The following is a 26,621-nucleotide window of genomic DNA, read 5'->3' on the forward strand; positions in this document are numbered from 1 at the left end:
GAAATGCTTTGTGTTGATTTTTACATACTGAAAGGTCAGGATAACACTCAATGAGAACAGAAGATGGAGGAAAGTGGGAAACAGGAGAGGGTTAATGAAGTATAGTGATTGCAGTAACTTTATAATTTCAGAAAACATTGTCCTGTGCTAGTGCTTTTAAAATACAGCTCTGATTATTATGCTGGGTAAGAAAACTACCTTAGGGTAGATTCTGCCAGTGCTTTCCCATTGATTGCTGCAGAAATCTAATAGTGGAGTATTTTCTCTGCCACTGCTGCCAGGGCTGGCTCAGAATATCTACTGTAACTGCTTGGAATTCAGCAGCAGTATGAACTCTGAAGCAAAAGTTTCCAGTCTGCATCTCAATCCCAAAACAGTGTCAATGAAAAGCTGGATAATTACTTCCAAGTCACAAGGATGGCAAATAAAAAATAATTGTTTGACTTTTTGAACACATTCTTGCTTATTTTTAATCCCTTTCAAACCAAAAAGCAAAGCTATAAATATGTCCACTGTACCCCAGTTAGAAAAGGAGTTTAGCCCAGCCCACCCTCATCTGAATTTGTCTGAACATGAGCTGAATGTGAGAAAAGAGCAAGATTATTTGAAATACTGTGTGATGTGCTCCCTATCACATGAAATATTATTCTTGGCTTACTGAGAGTTCCTGGAATAGATGTTTATTTGTAAGGGATAATAAATACAACACAACACCCCTTTCTTTTAGAGACACCAGAATTTTAGGGGAAATAGGGCAGAGAATTAATTCATTAATATTGACACAGGAGCCACATGAGCACCTTGCAGAGAGGAGAAACAGAAAAGCACCTAAATTAAAGAGGTTTAGACTGTAGAAGAAAATAATCAAGCTGTAATTTTTGATGGAGCATCTGAATAAACAGTAAGATTAAGACCCATCTAAGTCACATGTAAGTTTATTGTCAGGATGGCAGGAACAGATCAAATCTGAGGAAGCTCATAAATATACTAGAGGAACATGATAAAATAGAATGGGCAAAAGAATAAAAAGCCATGATTTGGGTACATTATTTTCCATTAAGAGAAATAAATTGTGTTTTCTTTAATGAATTTTAACCTGTGCTCACTGGGAAGGAATAAGAGGGACAATATTATCTTCAAATATTCAGAGATAAACCGGGTTTATCTCAGGTTTCTAGTTTGTTGTGGAAAATACACATTTGCAATTAGCTATAAAATATTTGTTCTTGTCGCAGCTGTTATTAAGCTATAGAGTTTTCTAATATAAGAATAGGGATATTAAATTATGGATATTTATAACTGATAGCTTAATAATTTTTATTTTATTTTAGAAAAATTAAAATCATGCAGGAGTAGGGATGAGGAAACATTCAGAATTTCCTGAGGAAAAGAAAAATAGAATAAGGTCTGTCTTGTGTATATGAACTTTAGATAAGAACAACATTTAAAGTTTCAGACAGTTAAAACACTACATGATTTTTGCAGAATTTGCTTTTATTTATTTAGGAGCTAAACACATGGAAATTAAACTGAGAAAAACTTCTATCCACGTATTTTCATAATAAATTAGTTATAAATACTAAAAATAAACCTAAATACCACCAAAATACTGTTCCTGGATTTGAACGAGCAAAAGCAGCCATTTCTGTTTTTTCATTTACATTATCACATCTGTAACAGTTTGCAAACTCAACTTCTTTGGATTTAATTATTTATGAGCCTTTAATGAGTGTTTTATAGAAGGTAAAAAATCCTCCCTTTGTTTTCAGTTTCACTGAAGAGATTAAAATAATTAAGTAGTGATTAGACTTGCATTGACCTTTCCTAACAAACCTGTTTATAAAACTGCCAAACTTCAAAACTTTTTTCCTTTCCTGGAAACAACTTATTATTCTGCTGGAGGGGACCAAGGAGCACAAATTGGCCTGGGACAGGTCAGAACTCTTCTCTGCCCACTTCTTTACCTAAATAGCAAATAATTAATTATTCTGAAGACACAAGTGATAATTTACCTCTAGGACAATCTTGTCCTTGGACTTTGGTAATACCTCATTTTCTTTAAATACCTCAAACAAAGGACTCTGATATAATTCATCTTTTAACTGTAGTATCTTGCTGAAAGATTATAATATGGAATGTTATGTTTAAAACTCTTACAATATCTTTTACCTGTCTTTTCTAGGATAGGTAAAAGCTCTACATTTAACCATTACTTACAAGCCATACTTGTCTTTTTTTTTTATTTGCACATTTATTATATGAACACTTAATCTATTTGTTAGTTTAATTTGGTTGTTACCCATTGATTGTCTAAATTAAGGTAAAAAATTCTTTAAGATTGGATTTTTTTTTAATGTTGTCTTGAGAACTATTGGGTGATCCTGAGCCTGTGAAGAACTGATGTTGTTAAATAAGATTCTGGAGTGCCTTTCTTCTAAATAATGTTTCATTCCCCTTTATGTAGTTTTGATATCTCAGTGCAGTGAGTGGTACTGACACCACACTGACTTGTTTATTTATGGAAACACAAAGCAGATCCATCCATGCCTGTGACCTAAGGAGGTAGAAAGCCTTGGCACATGCAGGGGAGGAAAAGCCAATTAAATTTTCTGTTCTAAATCCATTTTCATACAGACATTCCAAGTGTGTTCACACAGGTAAGATGCCAGAGCTGGTGTAAAGGCTCCACCCCTGTCATCTTTACCTGTTCCTGTGCCAAGGATGTGACTTAACTCAAGCCTTGGGATAACTTTAGTTGTAGTCAGAGTACTGTCTGCTTTTTACACTTCCCAGAGTGCCCAGAGAATGACACAAACTAAGCAGGATTTATGCACTTGTGATGTGAGCTGTGCTCTCTCTCTGCCTCTTCTGGATCACCAGAAACATGTCAGCACTTGATATTTGTTGCTGCACTGCTTTTATTTTGAATTGCCTACATTGAAGGCATGTTTTATAAATATGATTATTCAAAACAAAACCCCTGAACTTCAGATGTTTTGGATCAACCATGATTTTATCTATTTTTTGACACCGTTTCCTTGGTTACGTGGTATCAAAGTCAATTCATTTTAAACACAGATATGTCCCTGCATATCTTTTAAAAAATATGTTGGTATAGTAAGTCCACTAAACCTTACTGCACAGCTTTTTGTCTAATGAGGTTACTCCTGCATGATATTGCTGTTATTCCTTTTGGGAAAATATGGAGGGCACATTTAGTAAGTGCAGTTCAGAGCCCTGTTCCTTGGGTGCAGCATTATCAAGAATAGTAAAGAATGGGGAGATATGGATGAAGGGAAGAAGACCAGAGAATCTACAGCCATGTGTTTGCTGTTGATCTGTTTTTTCTGAAGAAAATAGTCCAGCTCTTGCTCCTAAAATCTTATCTGAGAAGGTGCTGGAGTGGTGTAGACACCTGACTCCCTGGGCTGGAGGCCAAAAATGCTGTGTACTAAAGCTGCAGAGCTGCTTTAAACTCTGAAATGAAGTTTTACAGGAAGAGATAAAAATGCCAAAGCTTGTAATGTATGTAGAAAGAAACAAAAGCACAATTAAATGAAGTATTTGGCAATATCCTATATAAGAGAACAGGAGGTGACCTGTTATGACTGACAGCATGGTCACAAGGAATCCCTGTAGAGGCAGATATTGAAGAAGTTTTGTAATGTCTTTCTCTTTTAAACGTGCTTTCATAATTTCAGCACACACTGAATTATTGCTTTTCTATTATTTATAACCCAAAATATTACTATAACAATATCATAGGCATATTAATAACTTTGTCTGAGATTTGATCTGTAATTGAGAATATACTTTTGTATTTGATGCATATTTAATACAGAACCAAACTTTTCTGATTAAAGGCAAATGATTACTTACTATTTATTTTAGGCCAGCAGCTCTGCCATGTTATTCAATTTCCAAAGATGCATTGCTAGATGGTTCTTTCTGCACAAAATATTGTCAAGAAACGATGGTGATGGTGTTGATGTGGCCACAGTTAACTTGTCGCTGTTTCAGGATTGAGTTGTATTATTTTACCTCTCCTTTTTCATTTATATATTTGTATTTGTTATCACACTCTCAGCAATGAATTTTAAAAAATAAATTAATTCTGTAATTCAGAATTAAAAAAAAGTAATCTTGACCTTACCATAGCAAGAGTAAGTACCAGATGAGATGATTGAGCTCAGAATCTCTTATATTTAAAGGCAAATTGCTATTTCACATCCTGCTGGGGAAGTAGACAGTTCCTTTGAGAGACCATTTTAATTCAATACATGCACTTTATAAGAATTGATTTTCATTTCACATGTAACAATGTCATTCACTGATGAAATGCTAAAGCTCTAAGCTGTGAGGACTGTTTTAGTTTGGTGCCCCCCCACAAATGAGCACATTCCCTTATTTAATAATTAGTAGGATGAGTCACTCAATTCCAACTTTTAGTTAAAGTCTCCAAAGCTACATCTCTGTACCAGTCCAGCACCTCTCTAAAAAAATAATAAAAGAAAAAATCTGGATTATAAACAGAACTTCACCTCCCCTTCAGAAGGAAAATGAATGTTCCTCAGAAGTTCAATAAGCATGGGGAAAAGCATGGCTAACACTGTTCTGTATCATGCCAGCTTTCCTGAATCTACCTCAAGAAAATTGAGGGAAGCAGTGATACCTTCAGAACACAGGTGGACTTAAATAACAAACATAAAGCAAAACCATCAGACTTCCCAGTTAAGAGAATCTGACATTCCTGTTGGAGATCTCAAAATAACAGTAGGCAAAGGCAAGACTTGTAAAGAAAATATAACGTTGTTAGTGGGGCATTTAAACCAAGTATTTGAGAATATTCTTAAGAACAGCAAGAACTCAGTATTGCTTGAAGAGAAATGAGTTGGTCTCTCAGTGAGTTCTAGATGTAAAAAGGAAAAGCACTTATCTCTAACTTATCTCTCACAGTTACACTTGAGTGAGAGATAACACACCTTAAGTACTGTGAGTACCTGATGCTTCCAAGAGAGTTTACCCTGAGTGTTGTAACAATTAAAAAAACACCACTTCTGCAAATTCACATATGACCTTGTGATTTTGGAATTGCCGTTGTGAAATAACCTATGATTGTTAAGAATATATGCTAAACCATTCTCATTCAAATGGAAATTTGACCTTATGTAGAGTTCTCTATGTTCCTTAAGGGTGTTATGACTGTTGAAGTTGCCTTTAGGACAGTTTTGCATATTTTTGTGCTGTAGTTTTAACACAGGAATACAGGGTTTTTCCCCTAAGTCTGTGCAGTAATAAAAAGATTATTTTAATTAGTGTAAGGTCAGTTTAGCCTAATGTTTCTTCAGTTTTTAATATCTCTGCTAATAGTTACTGGGGAAAAAAAGTGAGGAAAATGAGGAAATAATAGGAAATGAATAAGAAATAGTACAAGTTTGTTAATTATGAGTTGAGGCTTATGCTCTCTACTCCCTCTCCTCAGCAGAGGGGTATCCAGTTTTTCCCACGCTCTTATTCCCTTCCTGATTCCCTTACTGAAGAATGCAGGCTAAAAGTTTAAGAAAAACATAATTGAAAATACACCATTACGTTTCTTTTATTGTAAGGATACGTTTTTTGACCAGCTGCTCATGAATTTATTGATAAGGGCAGTAAAAAAGAATCCTTTTCAGATGTACATCTAATCTTCAATAATATAAGCCATCATACCTGGTTGTTAAGTCTTTTGGTTTTGTACCATCATTTAAGTATCAACAGTCTCTGACCAGAAGTACCAGAACCTTCCATAATGATTAGAGTGTGAAAAATGGCCTGGAGGAAGCATCTATTTGGTGTGCTGGAGCTTTATTGGAGCGATTGCTGGTTCAAGCAAAAGCTGTTCTGAGATGGAGAATTTCCCCCAATAGACGTTGGTGGTAAATGCCCTTGAATCTGTGAACCTGAAATATCTCTAGACTTCCTCAGAGATCCCAAATAAAGGCAGGCCATTTGTCAGCCCTCTCAAGATCTCTTTGATGGCAAGGTTCAGGCCTTGCTCTCAGGTGTCTTTACTGCTTTAGCTCTGTTAATGCAGCTGTTCCTTCACAACCCACAAAGGCTGATATGAAGCCTTTTGTGTTACAGAGCTTGTGCTCTTGGTACTTAGCACTGTGTTTTCAAAAGATTTCTTGGAATGTTTCCCATCTTTCTCATCTTCTACAGCACTTTTGAGTTAGGATTTGTTTTCATTCCTGCCTGAGCAATGTGCAAATATTTTTGCTCATAGCATTGACTTGTATTTCTCTGGGCTGATGGTTGTCAGAGAAGATTGCAGCCAGTGATGCCACAGTGTCTATCTGCTCACCTTACTTCTGTGCTACAAACACAGAGGTCTGCCTTGTGTAATCCTTTTTAATAATGAACTCCTGAAAAAATTGCATTTCTTTGAGCCTTTCTGAGCCATGTCCTATTTTGGTTCAGCTCAGGACAGACTTCTTCCAGCGTAGATCTTCCATTAGTAGTCATAAAAGTCAACTACTATTGAATTTCCACAGCTCAGTCATTCTATCTGGGTCTGAATTTTTCTTTAACACTAAAGGGAATTCTGAATTTTTAGATTTGTGAACTTTTACCTCCCACATGTGAAGGCAGTCACTCGAGACAGCACATGTCATTGTACCTCAGGAGTTTTAAACTGTGGATTCATTGCCATGTAAATGCTGAGGTACAGGTGAAGATTTATGAAGACATTTAGCATTCAACAGAAGGGTCTAAAAACACAGAGGGCTGTTTTCACATTGTGAGTAAACCTTTGGTATGTTAATTTTAGATACGCAAGTGACAAAATTGTGATCTGCTTTCTCCCCATGGGACAGAACCATAATATATAATTCTGTCAGAACAACATGTGTAAATGAGGTCATTTAAACTTCAAGGGTGCTCAGGCACTTTGATATGAGTTTTCACACTATACCAAGTGAAACTTAGCTAAGATATTTTTTCCAACACTGGAAGCAAGTTTAGTAGCAATTCCAATTGGAACTACCACTGAGAGTATCTGAAATTCTGGGCTGCAAATGAAAAATCAGACTAGTGGAAAAGAAATTTTAGTCAAAGAACAGACCTTTTTCCATCAGGAAAGATCCCAGCTTCTGTATTGGATCTGAAAAACATGGGGCTACAAGGGAAGTTGGTTCAGCTCAACCATCTAGTGGAAAGCTAAGACACTAAAAACAGTAGTGTCAGACCCAGGGCTGGCCTAACTTGCTGCAATTGCATAAAGGTTCGATCTGGTGCCAGGGAAAGGGGGTGCAGAGGAAGCTTCCCTTCTAGGGGCATTCTGTAGCTGAAGTATGGAAGGACACAAGATCCTTGGGAACCATGCTGGAATCTGAGTCTTGCTTTACAGGGAAAACTCGTCTTCTGAAATAATTGTTTTGTGGCTCTGTATTTAATTTTCATTAGATTGCAATATAAATATAATAGTATAATAGCACTGACACCAAATGTGGGCCTTTCTAATGTTTTTCCTCCAAGTTTTCCTCTAGAATGTATGTACTTAGACCTTAGTATGGTCTTAAACAGTGTAATTCCATTTATTTATGATTGCATTAAATAGCATTTAGTCAAAAAGCAAGTAAAAGAAAGCACAGAAAGAGGCCAGAAGTCTGCTGATGCAGAAATACTCAATACCTTTTTAAGCACAAAACTGGGAGATTTCATTCTGAAATCATTCAGTTAAGGACACTTTTTGTCATTCTGTTTTCAGAATGTTCTCTGTAAACTAATAAGCATGTAATATTTTCATCCCTGGTTTGGGTTGTATTTCTGTTTGTTGGTGGGTTTTGTTTGTTTGTTTGTTTTTTGGGGGGGCAGGTTGAGTCACTGAATTACCTGTGCCTTTACTAGAAAATCCCAAGTACTTAATATTTCTGTCAAATGCCTTTTGTACAGCTCTGACTTTAAAGTATCCATTCTACCAGAACCAGAAAGGTTAACTTGCAGAAAATAGGCTATGACAGCTTTACTATTGATTTTTAAAAAAAAAAAGGGTGGGGTGAAGTTGATGATAATGAAGGTTAGTTTACTATTGTCAGCGTCCTTCAGAGATCTGTGGCAAAACAGGTTTAACACTCAAATAATAGGAAAAGCCAGTGGAGAGCTTCATTGCCATTTACATTAGTGTGATATGATTTGATCCTACAGCTGCATTCACAAAACACCTGAGCCATGACACTAATGATTGCATTCTCTGCCTGTTGATGCTAATGTGTGTATTAATGAATCTCTTTTCCCTCTGATCCCTGCTCTGAAAAGAATAAAGGAAAGATATCATGTTTTCAGGTCTAAGATCATTTTTAAAGAGTGAAATTGCATACAGAATCTGTTAGTGCATTTACATTTTTTTTTTTTTTACCAGCCATACATCTCAATATCTAACACAAATGCCCTTGTGTATTTTGTAATAAGACCATACTTAAAAGGACTAGTTACATATAAACTGTGTTAATGCATTTTCACTCTTTTTTACCAGCCATATGTCTTGGCAGCGAACATCTGTGGCCTTTCACTTTTATATTATATATTTCATGCTTAGAATTTCTCTTTCTTGGAGCTAAGGTATGAACCTGTCCTTAATCCGTGCAGAAAAAAAAAAAAAGAAGAAGAAACGAAATAAATAAGAATTACACTTTGAACTTTCGCTCTTTTTAAGTTGTATATGGTGCAGAGGGAGCAAACTGACAGTTTGCCTCAGAAAAGGCCAAAAACTGCATAAACTCCCAGATAAAAATGTCTATCACATTCAGCTCAGGTGGTCATTTAAGATGAAGAGGGAAGGAACATCAGCATAGCAGCGTGAGGAAGCCCACCTGTGGTTTGTGTGTCTGCTCTGTGCTGATTGAGGCACTGGGGAACTGAAAGTCATTCAGACACTCACACTGGGATCCATCAATTAAATATAAACCATTCAAACAAACGCAGGGAAAACAAAGCTTTACACGGCTGGGTTCACATTTTGCTGGATGTTTTCTCCGTGATTGCTTCTCTGCACTGAGAGGAATAAGTGCTTATGACTGGGAAAACTTGCAGCTGGAAAACTATTTTTTAAAGTGATTTATAAGAACTGTTGGATTATCACAGGATGGTTTGGTTGGGAGAGACTTTAAAGATGACCTGATTCCATCTCCCTGCCATGGGCAGTGGTACCTTCCACTATCCCAGGTTGCTCCAAGCCCTTTCCAACCTGGCCTTGAACACTTCCAGGGATGGGACAGCCACAGCTTCTCTGAGCAACCTGTGCCAGGGCCTCTCCACCCTCCCAGGGAAGAACTTCTTTCTAATATCTTACGTAGCCTTGCTCTCTGACAGTATGAAGCCATGCCCCCTTATACTGTCAACTCCATGTCCTAGTCCAAATTCCTTCTCCAGCTACTTATAGCACAGGTGCTCTAGCCCTCTGAGCATCTTTGTGGCATCCTCTAGTCTTGCTCCAACAGGTCTGCATCCTTCTGATGTCGAGGGGCCCAAGAGCTGGACACAGCACTGCAGGTGGGATTTCATGGAAGCAGAGTAGAGAGGAATATCCCCTCCCTGGATCTGCTGCTCAGGCTTCCTTTGATATCCCCCACCACGATCCTTTGGCTTTCTGTGCTGCCAGTGCCCATTGCCAGCTCACATTGTTGTCCACTGACACCAAGTCCTTCTCCTCAGGCTGCTCTCAATCCATTCCCTGCTCAGCCTGTGTTTGGGATTACCCTGACCCATATGCAAGACCTTGTGTTTGGCCTTGTTGAACTTGAGGAAGTTTGCACAGTCTCACTTCTACAGCCTGTCCAGGTCCCTCTGGATCCACCCCTTCCCTCCAGTGCTGACCACACCACACAGCCTGGGGTTGTCAAGCCTCAGACTTGCTGAGGGTAACTTGATCCCACTGTCCATGGCACTGGCAGATGTTTAACAGAGCCAGTCCCAACCCCTGAGGACACCACTCTTCTCTGGTCAGCACTTGGATATCTTGGAGTGTGACCATCCAGTCAATTCCTTATTCACTATGTGGTCAATCTATCAGCTCCATGTCTTCTCAGTTTAGAGACAAGGATGTCACATGAGACAGTGTCAAAAGCTTTGCACAAATCCAGGTAGAATTTGTGCTCCTGTGTCAACAGCACGGAAAAAGCCAAACCAGTTTGGACTCGTATCTACTGTGCTTTCCTTTTCTTTAAGGCTGCAGTTGAAGGGGTTAAGAAGTATTAAAAAGCTATGTAGTGTTTAAGAGATGATGGGATGAATAAATAATTAAAACCAGCCAGAATATTTTAATGTATTCACTGTCCTAATAATATGACTAACTCCATATTTATATCATTTTTATTATTGCTTTACAGTTCAGAAATGTGAAAACATATTTCAGGCTTATTCTCACCTTTCAGAAATGTCTAAGCATTGTCTAGCAGATATTTTTATAATCATTGTATATGGAATATTCAGACATTGACTGACATGAATCTGGATAAGACTGAAGCCTTTTGAAATGAAGATCATTTTGCCTAAATGGTGTTTTTAAGTGTTTTGCGTGACATAAAACAATGTAATTTTTCTGTCTATAAAACAAATGGCCATTTTTTAAAAATTCTCTTTGCTGGTTTCCTACCTCTGCAGTACTTTTATTAGTTTGTAACACACTGCTCCCAGGATAGCGCCAGATGGATTTGAATACATGATGGCTTTTTAACAATAGTCTGTCATCAGTGACTGCTCCTCTAAGTGCTCCTTCCTTCGTTCAAAAGTTAAATGGACTCTTAAAGCATGAAAAAGAATAGATATGCATCTGTTATTATATGAGCTTTGTAAGATAGAACTTGCTAAGAATCAGATAAATTACAGTAAATTGTATCAATCCAGTTGTTTCCTTAAATCTAAGAAGACACAGATTTCTTTTTAAGCACTGTGGACATCTGCCCTCACTATGGTGCATTTCTTCACTGCTTTTCTGTCACAGACAGCATTTGCTGATGCATTTAGCAGCAATGAATAGCCACAGTAGTTGTTTCACTGTGCATTACACTATCTGTCATACATGAAAGTTGACAATTTATCCACCTGAACCAAAGAACTGATGGTCTCCCTCCCCAGATGTGCATGCAGAATAAGCTATCTGCACTCTTCAAGCTTGCTTTCCTACCAGAAGGAAGAGCAGGCTGCAGTAGGCATAACTTTACATCTCTTTTGTCTTAAATTACATTAACAGAATACCTACTAATTTATTTGCAGAAGGTTTTTGAATCGAAGCCCAGAAAGGTCACCTGCTTAATATGTAATTTTGATACAACAAAAGCCCTGCATTTGGAAGATACTGAGATGGCAGAGAGAAGTCACTGTGAGCTGAACATCCTGCTTGTCTCCTCCTATTTTCCTACTAACAGAAATAGTAAATATTCCTGCCTACACAGGCAATGCTAAACAGTTTATCAACATGCAAGGAGCAGGTGCAGTACCTGGTGGCATCATATTTCAGGAGAAATAAATAGTTCTCTGAAATGATGAAACCTGTCCCATCAGGCCCCACTATCTAATATCTAAAGCTGACTTCATTTCCAAAGGATATATTGCCTTGTGCTAAGGAATCCTCTTATTTAAAGAAACCTGCAGAGATGCAAGGGGTATTTTAGGATGTGTTTTTACTGCAATGACTACTAAGGTAGGGATAAAATGAGAGACTCTTCTGTACACAAGAATAAACTAACTCCCTCGTGATTTAGAAATATGCTCCGTCTCAAACTGTGCCTGTATGGTACCATAGAGAGATCTTGGATAAATGGAAAAAATCCTCATTTCCTGTTTCACTGGTATATGACATATGAAAATCTCCTGTGGACTTACACCTTGGATCTGGAGCTGTGCCAGAAACATCAGCTGGTGTCATTCCCCCACCCAGCTCAGTCCATAGGAGTAAATCAAGCTGGTCTCTATTTTTCACAGTGAACCAATTTGATTTGGTTTAGTTTTTGGGTTTTTTCCTCCCTCAGATTATAGTTTTACTTAACAACAAGACAGTTCTCACTTGTTTTCTGCAAATTCTCTCTGGTTCCATTTAAAAATCTTCCCACAAACCCAGTCTATTCTGGGAATTCTGTTTGGAGGAATGGCTAAGTCAAAACCATAAAACATTTCTTACCTCTTGCAGTCTTTCATCAGAGTCTTCCCTGTAAATCAGTTTGGGAAATCAGACTAACCCCACAGTGTGGTCCGGCATTGGAAATTTTTTCTGTTCTCCCCCCCAGAATCCAAATCAGTTTATACAAACCAATTTATAGTCTGGTAAAGGTTTAGAGAAGTGATCTGTCAACCAACTGAGCTCATTCTCATCCAATATTACTTTCCAACAAAATGTTTCCTATTCTACTGAGACCAAACTTCATGGCTGAGGACATAACCCACCTGGGGAGTGCTGTGCACTTCTAGTGTTTTCTATATTCTTCTACTTTTAGTCTCACCCTTGTGGAGTACTTTATTTAAATAATTCTTGAGATTCATCCAAGACATATCAAATGTTATAGGAAAAGGGGACTTGACTAGGAATGCATTTTGATCTGATTTATAACAGTGCTTGAAGAATTATGAGAGTTTAAAGTGGCTTGATGTAAATCTCTATTGAAAAGTACTGACAGCTGGACTTGATTTTCTGTTGGTTTATGGTTTGTTTTTTTTTTTTTTAATCACTGCATTTTGCTTCCATTGCACTAGTGTCTTTGATCCAAGCTGTACAGCATTGAATGTCTCTGAATATGTCATTTAAATTTTAAAATAATAAGACTGTCAAGCAGGAAAGAATTCTTTTGCAGAGTATCTTAAATTTGACTTTTTATGGGAATTACTTATATGGACTTTACAGTTAATAAATTACTTGTGCCGTATTTTTGTTAGGCTTTAAACAGCTGAAAAGTATCTCTAGCTTGAAGTATTTCTCAAAATTAAAAGATGAGTGGGTCCTTTTACTGTGCTGGAAGTGCAGTGTTATAACAGTTGGGAGAGCTGGGAAGTGATGTTGGGATTCTCACATGATTCTAAACTGAGAGCCTGTTCTGTGCCATCCTTTGTGCCTTGGGTTTTACAGCAGATTTATGGACAGGATAATAAAAAGTGAGTACTCCTGGTGTAGCACTGGCTTTGGCTGTAGGAAGGGAGGCCACATAGATCACTGGAAGTCTTTCTTGCAATGGATGTGTGAGATCCATCCTTAGAGACAGGGAACTCTCTTCATTGTTTTGGAGTCATAAGCTACTTGGAAAGATGAAAAAGCTGTGAAAGGACAGGCATGTACTCTAAAAAAAAAAAAAAAAGAGAAAGATATTTCAGAACATCTGCAATTCTTAGATTTCAGAGATTTAGTTAAATGTGGTGTTAGAGATGCTATGAGAGCAATCCCTTTGAGAGTAACTGGAAACAGAACAGCTAAGATAAGAAATAATATAGAAAAACTTTAGGAAATCTTAAGGATATTGCCCTTTTGACTTCTAGACATTTCTTTCTTTCTCTTTTCTACCAGTTTCATGGTGCCAATCAAGGCATATTTCCAGTATATGTGCACTCTTCTCGTGCTTCCCAGACTAGTGTCAAAACTTTGATTTTCCATTTAAAATAACACATTAGTAATATTCACAAGATAACAATGAACGACATGTTCATTAAGTAAAAACCCTTTTGCAGATGTTTGGTAAAATAAGATAGAGGTTTAAATTATTAAAACTGTGAAAGGTTCATTTAGGTCTACAGTGCTCTCTATGATAACATTATTTGCAAAGAAATGTGAGTCACATCTTTCAAAGGCCATCAGGTAAATAGTCAGTGAGAAGCACAACTTTAATTACTTTTTAAAACAATACTCAAGTGCTCTTTTTAATTATAAAGGCAAACTTGTTATCTCTTTTGTTTTGTTGGATTTTCTTTTAGTTTGTTCCTAGCTTAGAGCCAAAAGCTGTAAGCATTTCAAGATCAGCAGAATAAGGATGCTTGATACAGAGAATCTTGGAAGAGGACTGATCTAGTGTTAATTGACCTGTGATGACAAGTCTGGGGAACACCAAGATCTGAAACGCTGTGGAACTTAGAAGGCAGATTTTTTTTTGAGTAAAATATCTTAGAGAGTTTTGGAGAGAACTGAAAGGAGGGAATTGGAGTTCCAGTTATAATGAGACAGAAAATGTTGTGGGGTTTGTAATTTTCTTAATAGTACACAAACATATGTATATATATTTATATATGTTTCATTTTTCCCTTAAAAACAAGAAGAAATTTTGAACTCTGAAGGATGAGAGTCCAGTGAATTACTAAATCTTCTAGCTATCTGTATTTCTTATATAGCATTTTGTCTTATAATAAAAGATTCTCTGAACTATACAAATAATACTCTTTAAATATTTCTTTGCAGTTGTTCGCTGAGACCTACATCTCCAAAAGCCCTTCTTAGTTCTCATGTTGTATAGAATAAGTGCAATTTATGCTCAGGTATTTGATTATAACTCACATTTTGTTTAAGTCTGAAGTGGGTAAATGATCTGGAATCTGTACTTATCCCACAAGTCTGAGGGACCGTGAAAACACCCTGAGTTTCCAATTACAAAGCTCCTTATTATATGAATCCACCTTTTAATAGCTGAAAAAAGGTGGACTAGATACTTTACCACTGCAAACCATATTTGGGAGCAATGTGGGTTTTCCTCAGAGAGAATCTATTGCATTTTTGTTCTTGAGGATATTAAAGGTCTCTAATGATCTCCTAAAGTAATAAAGGGCAGCTAATTATCTCCTTGGAAAAGTCTCATTTCAGCTTTGTTCAAGTACATGGAGTTCTTACTATTGCCAGGAGAGGACAGGGAAAAGCCTTGTGAGCTCTTGTCCATGAGAAATACATATTTACTGTGTTCTCCACTCAAATGCTTTGATTATAGCAGGAAATTTTCCCTGCAGGTGAATAATTTATTATTACAGAAAAAGAACTGACTTTTTGTAGTATCCTGTAAACCAGATGAGAGATCTTTTGTCTGACTTTTAGTGTGATTGTTTGGCTCTGTATATGAGGCTACTGGGTCCTGAACACTTGCAAAGAAACAAAAAAATATGAAAATGGGGTTGAAAATCTAGAGAAGGGAAAGATGGACGTGTGGAACTCATTTACTCAGCTCAAGGATGAATTCTTTATTTTCCAGGCCTTTGTGTCCCAAGCCTAATCTTTTGTCTTCAGTGTCAATTTATTTTCTTTACTTCATTGTCTCCATTTGGGCAAAAATGACCAACAGAGCTGCCCTGTATTTCACACATGCATGAGAGCTGACCAAGCAGAAGGTTGTTGGCAGGTGGCTGCTGGGGAACCTTTCGGGATCTCCCCACGCCACCAGCACACAGTGCACAGAAAATGATGACAGATTTCCCTTCACTTTCTCTGTCATTTTTCACTCATTGTGTCTTTAGGAGAAGACAGGGAGAGAAAGCAAGACAGTTCTCCTGACAGATAAGAATTTAGGTGAACATCACCAAGAAGTATTTTTTTGTTCTCCTTTTTGAGGAAACCTGGTTGCTTTGAAAATGAGATGCTGGGGTTCTCTGTCCTTTCACAGCTGGTAATTTTTTTTCTGAAGCTTTTTTTCTTCAAAACAAGAATCCAGCATCTTTTAACGGCAGCAGAGAGGCAGAATGAACCAAAGCTTATTTTATACATCACAGTAAGAGCTGATATTACTGTTGTTTTAAAAGTTACCCAGATGTAACACCTAATATCTGATACTACCTGATTATTATAGAAGCAAAAATATGTGAATACCTAACGTGAATAAATTATTATTGTTATAATAATCTTGCTGGCTTTATGTAAAGTAACTGCATGAGGTGTTTAGTCATCAGAGATAGGAGCAGAACTTATTCTAATAAACATAACTGCAAGGAAAAGGATTTTCCTTTTATTATTTTCTTTTTTCTCAAACCGAATCTCATTATAACAAGTCTGAGTTTGATAATGCTCCTGGAGATGCCATCAGGAATACATCCCAATTTGTCCTGTCAAACTGGCTAATATACATTTGTATGTGAAATGCAGAAGCAGATCTTACAAGATACACACATCCAAGCATAGGGTAGTTAGTGTTCCATGCATTATTTATGGCTTCATTTGGCTTTTAATATGTGTAGATTGTGGGAATTGTCTGGACTGATATCTCTGGAGCAGAAAAAAAAAGACCTGCAGAGCAGCAGCCTGTGTGTGGGGAGGAAGGTTCTGAAGTTTTCTAAGATGAAGGGAAAAATTAGGAATATGATGGAGCATTTGACCTCTGAATAAGAGGAGACAATTTGGTCCAAATGGGATAAATATTCCTGAGTAAGCATTGAAAGCCTTTCTGTACAAAAATTAAACATTGTACATCACAGACCCGATCCAGAGATCTATGGTGTGATTTTAGAGATGGTCCCCGTGGTTTCGTGCTTCTGGTTCAGGCTCCAAAGCTGCTTTCAGCTGAGCCATGTTGTTCTGGTCTTTATTCCATTTAGCTGTTACATGTCATAAAGCCACCACCTTTTTCTCACACCGAACATGTCTGTTCTTAGTCAAGTATGTCCTCAGCAATCCAGTCTTGTAATTAAGCAATTTAATGACCCTAAAGACTATTTAAAAACCAGAAATAATAGGTATGCCCTTGATTTAACATAATTAAAAAAAATAAAAGTAAATTAGTTTCCCTCAAAATCTCATGCCTTATTTTGAAGCTGGCTTTAAATACTGTTTGGAGGTAAGGAAATGAAATGGAAAATCCTGCAATCCATTTTAGCGTCCCTGGCAGGCTTCCAAACACAAAGCTCAAAGCCAAATATTCATTTTAACCATATTTTGTTTGGAAAAGATGCTTTAAGCAAATTAATGCAGTTTAAATCTGGAACACTTTAATAACGTGTGGCTGCTGATGTTGATTAGAATAAATATTGTGCATTTGAAACATAATAGTCGTGTCTGCACCAAGACATAGTTACTGTACACTTAGAAAAGGCTGGAGTAGACAGATTTCAGTACTAAAAACTTTAATAACTGTTGGGAATCCAGCATTAATGTAAAGCATTCAGTCTATCTGTGACTGTTCTCCAGTATGATTATGTGAACTTTTTTTTTTTTTAACTTTTGAGAAATCCAGTAAAAATTTATTTAGTTTCATCAAAAACCATGTCCAGAAGTTGAATTTAAGAAGGTAAAACCCTCAGAGCAGAACTGCCCTCTCTCATCCCCTCTGGGCAGGTCTCTCATTTTCACCATCTCTCGACAGAGCTGCCTCTGACAGAGCCAAGTGTGGGACAAACAATTAAATGCATTTACCATCATCTGGTGGGAGAATCTTCCGAGGGCTGAAGGTAATTTTGAGAAGACTTTGAACAACAAAAGGTTTGGGAAAGCTGCAGGAAATCATTGTTATCACCGTGCAGCTCCATTTTGAAATAGTTGAGGCATGAGGTGTTTGCAGTGGTGCCCTTGCTGCCCCTCTCCTGGCCCTGTGCTGCACTCACGGACACTGGGATGGATCAGTCAGTCAGACTGTCACCTGAGTGTTATGCCTTTGTCTAGGACTCCTTCCTAAGCTTTTCTAGGTCCATTTGGGTATGAAATCACCGTTTTGATTTGCCTTACACATCACCCTGTGTAAATCATGCTGTAAAATATCAAATTACTCACCGAGGTCAGTCCCTTTTGCCCCAGACAGGGTAAAAGCTCTTCCCTCTGCTGAAACTGAAGTGGTGAAATGAAGACAGTAATGTGAATTCCACTCACCCCTAGCAAGTAATTAATATCCAGATTAAAAAAAAAAAAAAAAAAGTTAAATGAATGTTTCCTCCTTTTTTTTGGTTTGTATTTTTCCTTTTATTTTTGTTAAATTTTCAGATATTATTATTAATAAGATGTACTCCATTTACAGCAACAGATATCTCAAACAACAGGCCTGCAGTTAGAACTGGAGAGCTGAAACCCTGACAAATGTCCTTTTCACTGCTCTGAAGACGGGGTGTATTTATCTCATATACCCAGTACATCCTGAAAGGTTTTTATACCTGGTTAAGCTCTTTCTGAAGGTCACTTAACTGACTCTTCCAATGCTCCCATCATCAGATTGGCCAGCTGTGACCTATGGGTGTTTTTGTGGAAATTAATAATTGCTATCTCAGTAAAATGAGGACAACTTTCTTCTGTTTCACAGGAATCTGTAATAGGAAAGACAAATTAAGATACAGTAGGTATAGAGTCCAGTTTTTGTTTGAATATTGTATCCAAACTTTATCTAGAAATGTTCCATTTTAAGATTTTTCTAGAAACTGGGTTGTCTGTAATCTTTGAAAACAGTAGATGCAAGTATAATGTTAATAATTTGGGTCAGACCCTTCTGTTGGGGGTTTATTGCCTTTATGTAAATAAAATTAGGCAAGTGAAAATCACTTTTTGAACATGCCAATATACAGAAAATACTGGTTTTAAAAGATTTTTCCATAACTGATCAGCAGGAAGTCCATTTTTGCAGGAAACAAAGTCAGCCAGCCAAGGATCCCACAAAGCCAGCACTGCTGCCAGGACAAAGTAGGGCTCTTTTCTCCACGGGATTGATTCACTGATAGTCATTTTCATGGAAACAGTTATTTTTAGAAATTCAAATTAGTTTCTATTAAAGCTACTGCTTTTAATTATAAAAAAAAAAATAGATTTACTGAAATTGAACTCTTAATGTGAGATTTAATAAGGTGAGTATTGAAACTCAGAAAGAGTTTGAAAAATGCCGTTTGCTTTAAAGCTTTTAAGTTGTTCTGATCCGAACAGACTCTTCCCATTGAAACTCAAGCTATGTTTTGACCAGTAATTGTTTATAAATGACCAAGATGAAAATCTAATTTCAACAGTTTTTTGAGCAAGGTATTTACACCAATTTGTTTTGTGTTCTGAAGGTTTTTTTAAATACTTTCTCTCTAAAACTTGGTCTTAGAAAAACCTTTGAAATGTAAAGATGATAAAATTCTTACCTGAACCATTCAGCACTTAATGACAGAGCCTGGAAAAGGCAGAATTAAGTAATAAAATGTTTTGTATTTTTTTACATTTTTGAAGTACATTTGTACTAGTCTTATGTATAATTGTCTGAAACCCAGTTTATTCAAGCAGTTTTCAGCTTTCTGTTTAAAATTAGAACAAAATAAAGCATTTCATTGCACTCTGGGCTTCACAAAGATATTTGTGCAATGGCTTTTTAGTTTCTGCTCTCTTTTTAAGAGAAGAAATGTCCAATTTGTGCCTGTGGATAAATGAAACACACAATTATACAGAATATCTAAAAGTTAGTTCTGTGTTCATCCAGGAGGTAAATCACTTTTGGACTTAAGTAGCCAGTGCCAAGAAAGAAACACAGTAATAAGCTCAGTACAATTTAATATTAAGCTTTCAGGTCTAAAATTTAATATGGTAAATTTAAATTGCAATTAGGAACACAGATTTTGAAAAAGAACTAAAAAAGCTCATAATGAAAACCAGGAAACTGGTACAACTGTAAGATTTTTCATGTCTCAGATAGAATTTGAGTACTAGAGACTTGTGCTTTCTAGAGGAAGTTACAGATACTGTTTGATTAAATTTTGTGGAAAAATTTGAGAAGCATATTTTAAATAGATTGTTTCTCCTCACAGCACTGATCCAGAATGTGAGATGAGTCATAGGTGAAATCCTTTCAGAGTCCAGTAACCTTTTACATTTTCTTTGGTAGCATAATTTAGTTTAAGAAGTTTTCACTTCCCTGTGTCTTCTTTACCTACTTCAGCATCTGCTTCCTGACCTATCAATATTTTACTAAGCCTTTTTTTCTTCAACATAAGACATTACACAAGTGAAGGATATTGTACATATTTATCTCAGACTTATTTGCTAAAGACTTGGTTAAAATCATGCTCTGTACCACATAAAATACCTGAGTACTGTGAGAGAAAGGTGGGAGATAAGAATGATACAACACAGCTGGGAGATATCTGTAAACCAAACATGAATTCTTATATTTGTAATAAGTAAAATAATAATTATAATAATAATAAAAAAAAACGGTTGGGTTTGATTTAAATTTTTGTCCTAATGTGGATTAATTGAGAAACAGGTTGTTTAATTTACTAGTACTTGCCAATTTCTAAGCTTGCAGAGCTTTAAAGTCTCATCCCTTCTGTTTCTTCAGGCATTAAACCTTCTGTCTCCCATCATGGAGCCCATAATCCAGAGGAATCTCCTCTACCTGGCACTCTGAGGGTCTGAGCTCAGTCATCATGAAGCAGCTCAAGGGATCAGAGTTTTATGGGTAAATATTTGAAATCTTCAGGTCTATGTTAAGCCAGGACAAATGGCCATTATTGCTGTTTTCTGTGAATGATCCCTACAGATGAGTTCTTGTGGTCCATGTTACTACAGGTATGAGTAAGTGTGGAGAGACTTTACTCCTGGTCACAGTTAATATTGAGGCAGCAGGTTGTTGCTGTCAGACACTGATGGTGACACAAACAGGGGAATTCGGTGTGTTCTGAGTCCCCATGGCAAGAAATGTGGGAAACAAAATCAATTAAATGTAGAATTGCAAATTCCAAAGGTTGGTGGTGCATCCTACTGAGTGACACAGCACTAATGAAGAGGAGGGTTGTATCAGATGATGCAGCAGGCACTGAGTACAGTGAGAAAAGGGCTTGACTCACAGGCCAGGAGACAAAGGCAACAGGCAGAGGCAGCCTGTGAATCTGTGTAAGAGAAGTGAAAAGTGTGTAGTAGGTGTAAAGAGCAGTTTATTTTAGGAACGGAAAAGGTGAGAAAATTCATTTAGCAAATCCCAAAAAGAATATTGTGCTGTCAAGCAGCAAGAACTGAGAAGCACTTGATACTTATAGACTTTTTAATTTATAAAAATGTCTGTATGCAGTGCCCCAGGCACACTTATAAGCTTCTTCTTTAGCACATATAAAAATATAAGTTGACCCAGTGTCACCATCTACCAGTCTGTGGGAAATGGGAGAAGAGATCAGCACTTCAGACACAGGGACTGCAATACTTCTGTTTTCATGGGCTTATCTGTTAAAAATCCTTGTATAATACCACTCTCACTGTACTTCCCTGATATATAGAGACTCTTCCTGTAAAACTTCAGCTGAATCATCAGCAGTTTTAAGAATGTCCTCACATTTACTTATTTTTCCCTACAATTAGAACCACTGAATACTGAATAGTCACAGAAAAACAGTCATGAGACTGTGTTAACTTGTCATTTTTTATTCTCAACACAAGTCTTTGTGCACAAAAAATACCAATAACCATAGCTCAACTGGAGTGTCATAAATATCCTGGCAAAACCGTTGGGAAGGATACACACTCCAGTTTAGGGAGATTTTAATGAAAAATGATATACCAGGAGCAATCCCTCTTCCATAATGAGGGAACCTTCAATTTTCATTGATCTCAGCTATAGATGTATCACACAAAAATCTTGTAAGTAATGAGATTTAAAGCATTAGGCTTAAGTTGACATTTTCTCTCTTAAATTTAGCTGTAACTTGTCACCCTATTTATATACTTCACAAAGCATTAGGCAGCTTTGCATGGGACTATTCCCAGCAGGAGATCATATAAAACTCTGTCTTCGAAACACTCTGTCTTACTCAAATCACAAAGAGATGAAGTGTTTCAAAATAATTTTAGCCATATTTTCTTCTCAAGCATCCTTCAGTTGCTTTTAGTTGTGGCTACCAAAGCTCTGGTAGTTCTTTTTCGTTTTGTCATCATCTGGAGTGATTCTGTTATGCCTGTTTGCTTTCTCCCAAGCCCTGGTTCCTACAAGATATATTAAAATATGTAACTGAATAAATATCCTTTTTGAAGGTGCCAAAAAATAGCACAGAGTAAAAGATCATGGTCTGATTAATAAATATTGCAAATATTTGTATCTTGTTGCTTATGTTTGGTTTTCAGTGGTGTATTGAAAGGGATGATAGTGAAGCTGTTCTTGTTAATCAAGAGTTAGATGCTCTTGAACATTGGTAAAGATGGAGGAATTCAAAGCAGAATTAACAACCTCAGACTGAATAAGACCAAATTGCAATTTTAGCATTTTATTTGGGAAATCCATTAACCTCAGAGATGTTAATGTACAGAAATTTAAACACAAGAACAAAGTTCAAAGCTGTTAGAAACACTGAACCATGTCAGCAGGTTATGCGAATGTTGTAGGAAAATATGAATTTTCCTAAAACATTTCCAGACAGTCAATCTTGGACAAGGAAGCCAAAGACTGAAATTCAGTGACTTAAAGAATATTCCTGCTGGTTCCATCACTAATACTTTTTTTAACCCATTGGTAGCATTCATATATATATAAGTGTATAATAGGGTATTACAGAACATATTATTTGCCATTATTGTACATCAAGAGTTGTGCCAAAATAGAGAAAATTAATGCAAAATAAGGATTATAAAATGAACAAGTATATAAATGAGCAAGACTTCAGAATTCCATTTTGAACTAGAAACTGATCACAGGTTGTCTTCTAATACTGGATAAATATTAGATTTTTAAATTAAAAATGCCCTGTTTCTTGGTGCTGAAAGGACATTTCCACTACATTAATTGGGGAAGATTTCTGAAATTCCTTTAGAGATTGGTCAGAATATGTTATGCCTCTACTAAAGCAATCTTTATATTTACTGAATCAGGTATTTGTACTAGTGGCAGGTTGTTTCTATCGTTTAGAAGCTTTAAAGAGTTATTACAAGCCTTTTAGAGAAGTCATACAAAAGTAAAATTTCCATGAGGTGTGGTGATTGCACAGTAATGCTGATGCCACTATGAGTCTTTATTCTAACTTTTCATTAACTTATTGAGTTATTTGACTGACTCGATACCGAAATCAAGTTTCTTTGTCAAAAAAAAAAAAATCTATTTTTACAGAGCTGTACCATCTGGAAGAGCACTGTTGATAGCTGTGACCAAAAGGTTTACACTGCTGTGATATATCAGGTGATTGGTTTGCTACACCTGGTTAATGCAACAGAACATCCCCAGGAAGCCCCAGGCTCTGAGAGCTCAGAACAGTGCTACTGCGTGGGAGTCGCAGATTTCAGAGGTAACACGAGGAATTATTTTTATTCCCTTTATTCCCTTCCTCCCTATTCATACAGGACCTTCAATCTCATTAAATTTCAAACAAAAAAAGAAAATCTGACTAGATGGTGTGAGTTTAGGACCTGGGGTTTTATGACTCAGTCTTTGTGCTCTTTCTCCACCTCTGACCATGGAATAAAATGTGTGCTGAAGTACAGAGACTTCATCTCTGTCACATCAGATGCCAACCTGAGCTGGCTACTGACACTCCCAGAGCCAGGATCTGCCTGTAATAGCACCCAGGAGTTAGTGAATTAATCTAACCTGATGAAGTGTGTCTCCTCAGTGCATAAATCAGCTGGAATAATGTCATTGATATGGAAGGAGGATGTGGAGAAAAAGGAGTTTGAAATGAGCCACAGCTGAGAAGCCTGCTAATCGATCAGGCCTTAATATTAAGTGACTGAGCAGTCAGTGGGAGTCAGTTTTGACTGTTGATTTCCTCAAGGTTCTAAATGTAATATGTATTTTTTATTTAAAAATAGTGAACATATACTGCAGTATAGGTGAACCATGATTGTTTTCATCCTTCTGTTCCTTGTGTATGATCTGCCTATTTATATGCATCTTTCTAATATTTCAATATTTTGAACCATAGCCATCCTGACTTCAATTGTTACTTTAGTGTATTTTGACATCATCATAGAAGAACTGGAAGAATGTAAACTATCAATTATGAAAAAAGGTTAAACACTTTAACAATCTGATAAATTATGTGCAATTAATATAGCAAAATATTCTCCGTAATTTACACAAATCTGGCTAATTCAGAACCCTAATATTCTTCTTATAGGAAGGTTAGAAAATTCAGTGCACTCAAATTACTGCAAGGAGTTTGCCTTAAAAAAAAAAAGGATTGCAGAAACCAGCAGTCAGTTTTGTATCATGTTTGGGTGCTTTAAATAGTTAATGCCTTCCAGCAAATTTACTGTACTACCAAAGCTGGATAATTTGGATACTTTTCTGATTCAAGCAATCATTAGACGTTTATTAGTACAAAGTCATTATTGCTAACTATTACTTTAAGAATAAATGACCACATAGGATATGAAGTAATTTAATAAGTGTAAAATTTTAGACTATTTTATTCCCTGCAGACAAAAATTGGTGTTTTCTCTGTGGCTCATGAGAGGTTTAATGGATACAGAGAGAAGTCAGTGTGCAATAAAGTATGAAGCAAGACATTAACTGCAAATAAACAGGATTTTCTCCTCAGTTATTATAATTTCAAGCTTTCAAATGGCATGGCATATTAAATTTATATTATAATAACAGTTAAGGGTGCAAGGTTCTCCAAAACACACCCTAAGTCTGTGGTGTTAGAGACTTGTATTTGTGATTTTCATAACATTTAAATAGGAGATAATTATTTCTATGTGTAATTAGTGACAAAGCAGTACTAAGACCTCTGATCCTGGGTTCTCTCTCAGCTTCAATGGGTAAAAGCTTCTCCTCATAATGTGAGGATGCTAAACAGATGAAAACAAGAGCTTATTGGGAGCTACCAATTAAAAAATAAGGTTATGGTTTAAAGGAAATGTGAATTTATGGTGATGAAACAATTTGCCAGGGCAGTCATGAAAAGGAGTGTGGTGGGCTGGCCATGGGCAGCTGACAGGCCTCCATCCAGCTCCTCCCAATCTCCCTCCTTAACTGGACAGCAGGAAAAAATGAAAAATCGGTACCTCCTGGGCTTAGATAAAGCCAAGGAGAGTATTTAGCAATGACCATCACAGGCAAAACAGACTCCATGGGCTGCAGGGAAACAACTGCTTCTCTGCAGCGTCTCCAGGGGCTGCAGGTGAATCTCTGCTCAGGAAAAAATGAAAAAAAGTTTAAAATTCTTCTATTACAGTATCTCCTAGAGCAGCATCTGTCATGGTGAAATGACTTTGAGAAGGTAAGTCTGTAAAGAGGCATAAAGTGTAAAACAGTTTCATAATGACTGAAAGTTTTTTGCACTTAACAAAGTCATTGTGTCTTTTCCATCCCAATTCAGTGCCATGGATATTGGACATGTGAAATAGTCAAGTTTTCCTCCAGAACATTAATAAAAACTAAGCTGATAATCAGAAACCATAATTTACAGTGAGTGTAAGAAGAAGTGAGCAAATATGACACCATAATATTTGTTTGAAATGACAGATGAAAGGGTGTTTGATCCACTGGAGCTTCCCCCCATCTCTCCATCCTTTGTAGTAAAGGTGCAGATTCCCCCAGCTATAAAAAGAAGTAAAAGAAGTTGTAGGTTATCATGCTTCATCACTTTTTCTTTAATCTCCATATAAAGATGATTAATTTCAAGCTCTTTCAACTACAGAGCATTCACCATGCAGGGGAGTAGAAAATCAAGACCATCTCAAGAAGCTGTGTCTTACATACTGCAGAACTTTACTCTTTTTTTTCCTTTCCCCCATAGGTTTGCAGCAAAATCAGCCAAATGACATTAGCTATGCTTTAAATTTCAATTTCCACACTCCTTTCGTTCTGTATCTGGCTCCTTTTTTCATCTCCCCACCTAACTTCCTCAGATTTCAAGTGTAACGAATCTCAGACTCCTGTGAATAAAAGAGGAATCTATCACAAGCCTCTGAGTTTGTGCTTCCCAGGTTCAGAAGTTTTCTGGGGTTTGATGATATCCAGCCATTTTTACAGTTCTTGGCTCATGTTGGGACCCTACACAATCTTTCTCGCTGTCCATCAATAGTTACTGACCCCAGAGAACACAGCCTAAGAAGGGAAAAGCCACAAAAACTATAAATTGATAAGAACTACAGGTTCTGCTTTCTCAAAAGGATTTGTGAAATTGTTGCCACCATCAGGGTTCAAAGTGCTTTCCCTCCACAGGGATGGAATCAGATAGTACCATTTTCATTTCTGTTTAATTCTAAAACTGTTGGCATAAATCTTATGGACATTGTTTAGTGTCTGTCATCTGATATAGGGCTATTTTTGATTAATTACTAAGAATTACCTTGAAACTTTAGTGTATTCTAAGGGATGATAGTGGCTACCTGGGAAAGATGAGGTTTGGCATCTGTATGGCACAAAAAATATACTCCTTATTTGTAAAAGAAGAATTGGAAAATTTTCTGGACACATAGGCTTTCCTTTTCCTGGACAACTTTCTCCAAGATATTTTATTTGAAAGACAGAAATTACAGTCTTTCATATCTACATTCATGTATTTTAACCTGAAGTTTATTTTAATCTTCATCTTAAAATAAAAACACCCACTCTCCAAAAATCCAGCTTCTCAGTTTCACTGGAATGTTTTTTCAACACTGGTGGATGAAAGAAGCACAGCTTGTAGTCTGGGTAATCAAATATTGTAGTTTTCTGCCCTGTGAGTTCTGTATGTGCTCCTGAAGTTAATAATCAGTGAATATCAGTCCAAAACCTTCTTGCAATTACACCATTGTAAATATTGAGTCACTCAATTTAATGCTGGAT

Source organism: Pseudopipra pipra, chromosome 13 (genome assembly GCF_036250125.1).
Source record: "Pseudopipra pipra isolate bDixPip1 chromosome 13, bDixPip1.hap1, whole genome shotgun sequence".
NCBI lineage: Eukaryota > Metazoa > Chordata > Aves > Passeriformes > Pipridae > Pseudopipra > Pseudopipra pipra.